Raw genomic sequence first — 11,515 nt, 5'->3', positions numbered from 1 at the left:
ACATGTTGGAGGTACAAGAGACATGGAATATGTGCTAAGGAAAGCTGCAGACTGGGTATGTAATGTTGCAGTCAACAAAGCTAAAGGAATCGGAGCTCTGAAGAGCATTTTGACATTAGGCATCGATATTCAGAATTTGAAGTTTGACTTGCTGATTTTGTCTTATTTTGAGCCAGTATTTCCTTTCCTCTCTTTTGAAATGATAATGTATATTCTGTGCCATTGTATATTGGAAGCATGTGATCTTTTTTTTTTTTTTTTAATTTTGATTTCATTTAGAAGAGACTTTGAACTTTGGACTTTTAAACATTATTGAGACTGAAAGATTATGGGGACATTTGAACTTGGGATGAATGTACTTTTGCATTATGATATAACTGCAAGCCTATGGCGTCCAGGGAGTGGAGTGTGGTGGCTTTAATAAGAATGCCCCCACAGGCCGGGCGGTGGTGGCACACGCCTTTAATCCCAGCACTTGGGAGGCAGAGGCAGGTGGATTTCTGAGTTCGAGGCCAGCCTGGTCTACAAAGTGAGTTCCAGGACAGCCAGGACTACACAGAGAAACCCTGTCTTGAAAAAACCAAATAATAATAATAATAATAATAATAATAATAATAATAATAATAATAAATAAATAAATCTTTAAAAAAAAAAAAAGAATGCCCCCACAGTAGGTTCTTATATTTGATTCCTAGTTACCAGGGAGGGGTGCTATTTGCAAGGATTAGAAAGAGTAGGAGCTATTGGCCTTGTTGGAGGAAGTGTTTCACTAGGGGTGGGCTTTGAAGTTTCCAAAGTCCATGCCAAGCCCAGTATCTTTCTCACTTCTGAAAGATTAGGGTATTGCTTTCAACTACTTCTCTAGTACCATGCCTACTATGCCTGCCACCATGCCTTCTGCCATGAAGATAATGGATTAAGCCTCCGAAACTGTAATGCGGTCTTCAGTTAAATGCTTTTTAAAACAAGAGTTGTCATGGTCATGGTGTTTCTTCATAGCAATAAAATAGTGACTAATACAATAACTCCAGATGCTTAGATCACAGTGCAAAAATACAAATATGAATAACAAAAACACTATGCTTCTAACATAACTCTATAACCCTATTGTAATAAATCTTGAGAAATCCAATTTAGTTGAAGCACAAGATGAGGACTTTAAAATAGCAATTATGAATATGTACAAGGACCCAAAAGAGGATATGACAAAAAAAAAAAAAACAAAAATAGAGAGGATATCAAAACTTCTTTAATGAAGACTGCGAAAACACAAAGAAATAGTAAATGAAAACAGTTAAAACATGAAAATAGAAATAAAATCACTAAAGAATACCCAAAACTGAAATAAAGCTAAAATAAAAGATTTAGATGCCAAACAGAAACCTCAGAGATAAGTTGTGATGCCTACTCTTGATCTGTCAAGTAGACTGTATCTAGAAATTACTGTCAAAGTAGTGAGGACTCCAATAGTGAGAGATTTTTCTTGATTGGATCATTTAAGACACACCTTAAATATGGGCCATATCTTCTGGTGGTAGTCTACATGAAGGCAATGGAAGAAGGAAATATTTACTTTTTGTCTGATTCCCCTCCATCTCCCTGGCAAGTTCATTCATTCACCCATAGTAAAGTCCACTTCTTCAGGATTCAAATGTATACTGAAGACTAGCTGAGATTGTCTACTCTTGTGGACCAATTATGAATTTTGGGACTTCCTATTGGGAGAAATCCATTGCTGGACTAGCTGGATCACAGCCTTAAGCCACATTAATGAATCTCTATTCTCTTTCTGTCTCTCCATCTTTGTCTCTCTCTCTGTGTGTTTCTCTCCCTCCCTTCCTTTCTCTCTCTGCCTCTGTCTCTCTGTCTCTCTCTCACACACAGATAGACACACACATGTATATACATATGCATGCACAAATATATATGTATGTATTTATTTTATCACTTCTATTTCTCTAGAGAACTCTGATTAATATATAAGCCTCACCAATAACTTATAAGACATGAAAGAGAATATCTCAGGAATCAAAGACAAGAAGAAATGGATACCTCAGTCAAAGAACATATTAATTAAAAAAAAGGTAAGGCATAAAACATTGATGAAATTTAGGACACTATGAGAAGACTAAATCTATAAATCATAGAAAAAAACTCTGGTCAAAGGTACAGAAAATATATTTAACAAAATCCTAAAAGAAAATTTCCCCAATCTAAAGAAGGAGGTGCCTAATGAGGTATAACAAGTATACAGAATACCAAATAGACTGACCAGAAAATAAATTCCCATGATACATAATAATCAAAACAATAAACATACAGAACCAGAAAAGATGTTAACGTTTGATCTGTTGTTACTATTGTAATGCTAAATCCTGTACTAAAGGTCTAGGCCTATGAGTGACTCCTCATGTTCACCAGCTTTTGTTGTACAAACCTTGATTTTTAATTTAAAACTATTGGTTAAATAAAAAAGGCTACAGACAATTTCTGGAGGAATTAGAGGTAGGAGAGTTTTGAGTTACCTGGTTGGGGGTAGAAAAGTGGGGAGAAGAAAGAAAAACAAAGAGAAGAAGGTGACATGGGAGGAGATGTACCATGAGCATATCACCAGAAGAAAAATTAAGTATTTAGGAACTACCACTAGGGTAGTAGCCAGGCCAACAGTTAGAAAAGTATATTAGTTACTCCCTAGTAATTGTCAAAGCCAAATAAAGTAAGCATAGTATTTATAAGCTAGCCGGGGACAAGCTGAAATTGGTTGTACTACAATATAAGATATTAAATTAGTAAGGAGGGCTGGAGAGATGGCTCAGCAGCTAAGAGCACTGACTGCTCTTCCAGAGATCCTGAGTTCAATTCCCAGCAACCACGATGTAGCAAACTACTATCTGTAATGGAATCAGATGCCCTCTTCTGGTGTGTCTGAAGACAGCTGCAGTATACTCATAAACATAAAATAAATAAATAAAAATTTAAAAATAAAATAAAATTAGCAAGGAAAAAAGACTAAGTTTGTCTTATAAAGGCAGATCTATTAGAACTGCACCTGACTTCTCAGGGGATACTCTTTTTTTGTGCTTGGGACAGGCTTACCCTGCCCTCAGGTTCACAAGACCCCGCCTCCTCCCTGCTCTTTCTTGGTTGGAAGCCCAGAGAACCCCATCTGATTTTATTCTCAGAACTAAAATGAGCCTAGAAAGACAAATCCCCAGCCTCACAGCCAGAGATCTCCTTCTTAAAACTGTTGTATGGGAAGGCATGACTTCTGAATCTGTGGCTCAGGCATTTGTGGCAGCAATTAAAACAAGGAATCTGCTTCAAATATGGAAAGACAGGACACTGGAGGAATGAATGCCCACAAAACCCTCTCCCCATAACAGATCATAATCCCTTTAAGAAAATTTGCCCCTGTTGCAGGAGAAGTTTCCATTGGAAAAAGACACTGTACCTCTGTATATGATAAGGATGGTAGGCCACTAGAGACTTTAAACTTCAAAGGGAGCAGCCCTCAGCCCTGATAGTAAGAGGAACAGCTACTCCCATGTTGGGGGCCGACTTTTAGCAGAAAGCAGCTATTAGCTTTGCAGCCATCTTGAGCTATATACCCTGACATGAGACTTGGATTACAATAGCCTACAACAGCTGAGCACACTCTGATAATCTTGGTTTAGATACCTAGGGTATCTATTTAGGGTGTGTGAGATTAAAGGTGTGTAATTTAAGAGTGTGATTTAGAAGTGTAGAGATCAGATTTAGAGACAAGACCTAAGGGCATGATTAAAGGTGTGACCAAAAGGCATGGTTTAGAAGTGAGACAGATAAAAGGCAGAGGCAGATGAGAGAGAATCAGACACAGCAGAGAGAAGACAGAGAAGCAGGCACTTGGAAGAGAACTTGGAAGAAGTAACTTTGAACTTGGAGGCACTAGGAACTAGGAACTCAAGACTGGGACTTGGACTAGGAAGAGAGACTGAAGAATAAACGGGATTGAATCACGCTCTATCTGGTCTCCATTCTTCGAGTCCGTCCTCACTCTCTTTCTTGCTGAACCCCGACCCAAGGACTGGGGTGGCAGCTTGGGCCGGGATACAGTGGCCGCCAAGTGCGGAGTGGAGAGGGCCTCAACACTCCCATAGAAGCCTTATGGGTCTCCAGCATCTCAGAAGGTTCCCAACCAAAATTAACATTAAAATAGATAACAAGCCATTCAAGTGCCTTATTGATACTGGAGCAAACAAGACAATTTTAAGACAACAAGAGATTCCATGTGACTGGCAACTGAGTCCTGGGCCCCAGCTCTCATGTATTTATCACCAAACAGACCTACAGGTGGGATACTGGCCTCATATGCCCCTTGGTAGCTCAAGTAGCCACCATCTTCTAAGGAAAGATAGCTTACCACCCAACTAGAAAGATACCACATCAAGATAGAAGATACCCAAGGAGACCCTAAAAACCCTCCTCCAAATCACCCCCAATTTTAGGGGCCATTGTTAGATTTGATACTCTCTGCCTTGATTGGCTCTCCAATGAAGCCATCTGGGTTCCACAGTGGCCTGTATTAAGGAGCAGCTTAAAGCCCTCACACAGCTGGTAGAAGAACAGCTTCTGCCACATCACATTCACCCCTCCCACTGTACACAGAACACCCCTGTGTTCGCTATAAAAAAGAGCTCAGGGGGATGGAGACTATTACAAGATTTGAGGGCAATTAACAAAACCATGCGAGTGTGGGGCTCTCCGCAAAGAGGGTTGCCCCATATCTCAGCCATCCTTGCCAATGTTCTCCTATTAGCAACAGACATGCAAGACTGCTTTTTTTCCCAATCCCTCAACTCCCTGGAGACAACAAACTCTTTGCATTCTCAATACCCCCCATGAACAACTCTGGCCCAGTCTCATGATACAACTGGACTATTCTCACTCAAGGAACGGCTAAAAGTCCAAACATTTGTCAGGAGGCTATGGACACTGCATTAAAGCCTTATTTAAATAAAATAAAGAACTCAACATATACCACTATGTGGATGATATATTAATATGGGGAGACTCTTCCACTTTTCCCTCCTAATTTAAGGACCAGCTAATATCTGTCCTGGGATTCAAAATAGCCCTCACTAAATCCAACTTATTTTGCCCATTGCATTTTTAGGAACAGAGATCTCCCTTACCTCAATATGTCCCCTCAAACCCACTCTTTCCTTCCCTCAAAAATTAACTCTTGCCTTTCTCCAGAGCTTTTTTGGTAACCTTAATTGGCTTCAACCCTTCTCACAAGCACCCTTTAACCCTTCTTTAACCTACTAAAAGGAGATAGAAGGCCCTCTTACCCAAGAACACTGTCCCCTGAAGCAATCCAAGCTCTAAATTCTGTCAATGAAGATATGGCTCTTTCTAGGTATGACACAACAATGCCCATATAGCTCCTTATCTTTAACTCCTCCCCTACACTCGTGGGAGCTTTTTACCAACTCCAGGGAGTGTTATAATGTCTCCACACCCTGAATTCTAAATGAGGTGGATATACTTGCCAGTATGATTTAAAATGGCAGGGACAGAGTCCTACAAACCTTAGGAAAAGAACCTGACATTTTTGTCAGAACCTGACATTCTTCTTCCTCTGATATTCAATGGCTAATCAAAATCACTCCTGATTTGTTATCAGCTTAATAGGATCCCCAGGAAAAAAATGACAATGATTATCCTGACAAAAAATAGGGCCACTGCCTTCCCTCTGTTGCAATGCTCCCCAAACTATTTTCAAAAAAGCCTACAGTAGGGGCCTCCTCAATATTTATTTACCATTAAGGAAAGAGGAGAGCTGCAGCAGTAACATACCACTCCCCTAAGGATGAGCCCCTATTCTCTGATTCAGAATGCTGCCCCATCATTCCCCAATATAAAGAATTATATGCTATCTAGCTCTAAAAGAAGTCAAGGGCCCCCTTAACCTCTTTTCAGACATTGTATATGCTGTTAATTTGCTCCCCTGACTGTCAAGATCCTTTGTCAAACAAGACACCAACCCACTCTTCCCTCTACTCATACAGGTTTCCACTCCCCTACAGGAAAGAGCCTCCCTAGCTATATCCAACATATCTGACCTCACAGTCTCCTGCCAGGTCCTTTATCAGAGGGAAATGCCCTTACTGACCAAACCACCTCAACAGGAATATTCATAGCCTCCACTGAGCAAGCAGACCAATTCCATTCATACACACACACAAATATAAAGGGGCTTCATACCCACTTCCCTCATATCCTTCTTGTTCAGCTCCAGAGGATAATAAAAGCATGTTCCTTTTGTGCATCCCTTATTACCACCCCAGATTTACAAATGATGGGCACCAATTCCAGAGCCCTCAAATCCAATGGATTATGGCAAATTGATGTCACCCATATTCCCCAATTGGGTAGACAGAAATATGTTTTTGTTACTATAGATACATGCTCACATTTTATATGGGCTACAGTCCAAAAAAGGGAAAACACAAAAAAGATAATTCACAATATGCTCTCCACCTTTGCCATCATGGGCATTCATAAACAGACAAAAACTGATAATGGCTATGTCTTCACTAGCTCTCAATTCAAAACCTTCTGCACACATTGGGAAATTGCCCAACATTCAGAGATTTCCCACAACCCTCAGGCCAAGGAATAGTAGAAAGAACACATCAAACCCTAAAAGCCCAACTTCTAAAAACAAAGACAACCACCTACCCCCCAATGTACAATTAATGATGGCTCTGACTGCACTAAACATATTTAACCTCTACAAAAACCCCAAACACCCTCCTGTCTCCTGCTATTAGCACACATCAAAATTAATGCCCCCTATCCTACTATGATGGCATGATCCTTTGGATGGAATTTGGAAGGTACCAGAAGGGACCAGACCCTTTCCTTACAACCAAGAGGAGGTTTGCTTGAGTTTTTCAACAGGACCAGCCTAAGCCTATCTGGGTTCCTGTCAGTAACCACCCCACCAACCAAGAATATGCCCCACCTCTCACTGGCAGATCAAGGACAGAGGAAGAGGAGGAGGCAGAGAAAACACTACATCTGGAGGGACAGCAAGATCTCCTGGAAAGACATCTATGACCTGGTGACTGCTGCCCATTCCATGTGCCCTCCAAAAGTTCCCCTCTCCTCTATTCTTATGGCTGTGTTTGTCATTCTTCATGCTATCTCTGGTACTGTCCAGCCTCTCCCTGTCTTTCCCAATACCTACCACTATAGATTCTGTGCTAGGGAGACTTACAATGGACACAAGAAAGTCATAGGAACCCAGGATTGCCTACTTGAAGGATATCAGATCAGGATTGAGATCTCCCAATACCCAGATTCCATCTCCACTACCCCAAGCCCTTTCCTCTGCTTTCCTTACTGAAACACAGGTGAATGTCTCCAGGAGATCTCCACTTATGGAGGTTACAAATATTGGAGCTGCAGAATGGAATCCACCACCTAAGGCAGCACCATGTTCGACAATCTTAAAACTTATTTTCAGCTTTCCATCAGTGATCCATGGAATGAATGTTGGCAAACTGGAGTCATGAATAAACTTTACCCTAATGACTATACCAAATACCCCATAGCTGACCTACATGTCTCCTGTGAGCTTGTTTCTGTCTCCAAATCAGTTTTTACTCATGTTAATATTCTCCAACAGGAAAATCAGTCTCTGAAGGAACTTCAAGCTACCTTCTCCTGGCTACAGTACACCCAATATGCAGCTGACCTCCTTCCCTTAACCACTCACCCCAACTCCTCCCAATGCTTTTTCTGTGCTTCTCTCTCCCAACCATTATTAGCAGCCATTCCCATCAACATCCCCCTTCATGAACTCCATGGACCCCTACCTATGAGGCAAGCACAAGACATTCTTCTCTTTGACCTAACCTCACCTTGTCTTGTAGGGCTTTCCTCAAAACCCCATCTTACATGTGCCCAGGGCATCACCATCACCAAGTCAACATGTGTTAATCCCCCTGCTCTCCTCTTGTGCAAAGGTGCCTGTATTATCCCCCCTCCCAAGGCTCCTGCATCCCTATGATACTTGTTCCCCAGGTTTATCAATAGGAACCTAAAGAACTCACCTTGCAGATGGGAGGGAGCCAAAAGAAGAGAGAGCGCTTCATCCCTCTGCTCATTGGACTGGGCCTCACCATCTCACTGAGTGTGACAGGAACTGCTGGAGCAGCCCTTGTTCAAACATAACATCTGGCCAGCGACTTCTAGGACAAGCTTGACCAGGCAATGGCATCCACTGTAGACAGCCTTGAGTCTCTTCAACGCCAGATAACCTCCTTAGCAGGAATTGTCCAAAACTGAAGAGCCCTGGACTTAACTGACTGCTGAACAGGGAGGGACTTGTGTTTTGCTGGGGGAGGAATGTTGCTTCTATGTTAATGGATTTGGACTATTAGAACAAAATGTACAGGTGCTCAAGAGCTCTGGGGGAACCTCCAGGCACTCTATGTTCCCAACACCCCTACCCCATGGTACTCTAACCCCTTGGTAGCTTGGCTTCTTTCCCCTCTTGACCTCATACTAGCCATTGGAGCCTTGCTTCTTTGGCACCTTGCCTCATTCAATTCCTACAGCATCAGGTGAGTAGCATTGCAAAGATTACATACAAATAATCAGATCTTGGTTTGATATTAAACTGTTCCCAACATAGGAGATAGTTATTCTGAATTGAGGGTAGTGGACCATGAGAGGAAGCCTGGTAAGGTTGAGCTAAGGCTCCCAGCCCCAGGCATCATGTAGCCACAGCCTCTCTCCCACCCACCCCCCCAGAGAATTGTAGCCATCAGTCACATAGGGGCAGTTGTCCCCAAGCCACTCCTCATGTAGATAAGTCATCTCAGGCCAAGCCAGTAGGAAGCACCTGCTGTCAGACCCAACCCACCATAAAACTGTAAGATCCTATCTAGAAGGAATAAAGGTGTGTGAGAATTACTTCATCTTCTGAGAGAATCTGTCGAAAGAGCTGTAACACCGCCTGGGAAGAGAATGCTCTCCTGAAGCTTTTACCACCAGAAGCTCCCCTGCGCTCTGCTCACTAACCAGCCCCCTGCTGGCTCAACTCAGCTTGGCTCTGCTCAGCCCAACCAGTGCAGCATCTCAGAGCAACAGAGGCTGTGGAGGCAGCAGCAGCAGCAGCAGCAGCAGCAGCAGCAGCAGCAGCAGCAGCAGCAGCAGGAGCAGTGGAGTCAGTGGAGGCACTTTCCCCTCTCTGCTTGTGCTCTTTCCCCTTCGCTTGAACCCTCCCTCCAGGTTGGGCCAGAGGTCTCTGTAGATAGCCTCCGGTACACAGGCTGACACATGAACATCTTATTAGATGCCTTTGACAAAATCCAACATCTCTTCAAGATAATAGTCCTGGAGAGAAATGGGGTATAAGGGACATACCTCAACATAATAGAGGCAGTTTATAGCAAAACCATAGCCAATATCAACTTAAATGAAGCATTTAGGCAAATGAAACTCAAACCATTTACAGTAAAATCAGAAACAGGACCAGGATGTCCACTTTCTCCATACCTGTTCAATATATTACTTGAAATCTTAGCTAGAGCAATAAGACAAGTGACAGTGATCGAAGAGAGTACAGATAGGAAAGGAAGAAGTGAATATATCTTTATCTGCAGATAATATGATAGTATAGTATACATAAGTGACTCTAAAAATTCCACCAGGAAACTCTTACAGCAGTTAAACATTTTCTGCAAATTAGCATGTTACACAATTACCACACAAAAGTCAGTGGTATTCTTACATGTAAATGGCAAATAGATGGAGAAGGAAATCAGGAAAACAGTATCTTTCATCACAGCCTCAATGAACTATATTTTTGAAAAACTAAAACATCAAGTGAAGACTTGTATAGTAAAAACTTTAAGACATTGAAAAATATTGAAGAAAACAATTGAAGATCAAAAGATCTCATATGTTCACAAATGTGTAGGATTAATACTGGATGCCAAGGTCCAGCCTAGGCTTGGAGAGGGGTTCTGAAGAAAGGAAGTTTGGGAGTGGTGAAAAGAATGACTCGAAGTCAGATCATGGGTACAGGATGATAGCTAGCCTGTAGTCTGCTCAAGATGGATCCCTAGACAGCTCTCTGTAGATAGCGTGTGAAGAGCCTTTGGTGCTACTTATAGAAATTTGCTGCTTATAGACATTTGGCAAGTACTTGTCACTGGGCTCAAGGAAGTAGGCTCAGATAAGGATATTCACATGTGGGCTAATGCAAGGATCAAGGTAAACACAGCCAATGAATGTCCCTCCTCTCCCCACGGGGACCCTAAAACCTTATCACAACCTGCTCATGACAGATAACATACTGGGCTGGAGACACTGTGAATCCTGTCCCCCTACCTGGCTCCACTGCCTGACTTCAGTGGGAGAGGATGTGCCTACTCCTGCAGTGACTTGCCAGGGTGGGTTAGTACCCAGGGGGGGCCTCCCCCTTCTCAGAGTAGAAGGGGAGGAGGTATGGGGGAAGGGGCTGCTTGAGGGGAGAATTGGGAGGAGGGGGCTGTGATCAGGATGTAAATGTGAATACATAAATAAATGGAAAAAAAGTTGAAAATATTTTTACCTTCGTAAAGGTCTATGATTCCCTGAAGAATGACTGACACCTGGGACTCAAATAGTATGTAAATGCAAAAAGTGTTTTATTCTGCAGAAGTCCAGCATGTTGGGGCCTCCCCATTACCAAGATAGTGGAAGGCGAGAGGCCTTCCAGAAGGTCAGGAAATAGAAGATAACCAAGTGAGCTCGAAGGCTCAATTTAAAGCACATTGGAATTTTGGGGTAAATGATCTTTATCTTACTCTGTCTCTAGGCATTCCAGATCCATTATCAGGCTTGATGGCTGGAGCCTGGGGCTTTTTCGATTAGTAATTACTTGCCTGGGCTTGTCTGGATTTGCTCAGTTCTTAGGCCTTGTCTCTTTAACTGGTAATTTGAAGTCTGTCATGGAATCAGTCTAGCCTTCTCAGAATCAATGTGGTTAGTGGTGTTTCTCCATCCCTTTCTGCTTCAAGCTCCTGCTTGAGTTTCTGCCCTGGCTTTCTTTACTGATGGACTTTTGGTTATGGTGTCATTAGAGCAAAACTGCAGCCTAAATGTAGCATTGCAGGTCTGCGCTAACACAGTCCAATCCTTCTGAATGTTTTTTCAACACGATTGTGAATATCCATGTTTTACCTTGATTCTTAATAACAGGTTTGATGTGCTGTAACTGTTAACGTTTGTCTAGACATTATTTTAATATTTAATAAGAAGAGTCATAGGGAAAATTTCCCTTGAACACACTAAGAGAATGTATTGGAGATCTCAGATCTTTCAAAGGCTTTTTAAGCTATTGCTGTGTTAGTCTCCCAACCCGTTTTTGTTTCTCTCTCTCTGTCTCTCTGTGTGTCTCTCTCTCTCTCCTCTCTGTCTCTCTCTGTGTGTGTGTGTGTGTGTGTGTGTGTGTGCGCGTGTTCGCTTTGAT

Source organism: Arvicanthis niloticus, chromosome 12 (genome assembly GCF_011762505.2).
Source record: "Arvicanthis niloticus isolate mArvNil1 chromosome 12, mArvNil1.pat.X, whole genome shotgun sequence".
In the NCBI taxonomy this organism is placed as follows: domain Eukaryota; kingdom Metazoa; phylum Chordata; class Mammalia; order Rodentia; family Muridae; genus Arvicanthis; species Arvicanthis niloticus.
Note: the sequence above shows the minus strand (reverse complement) of the source record.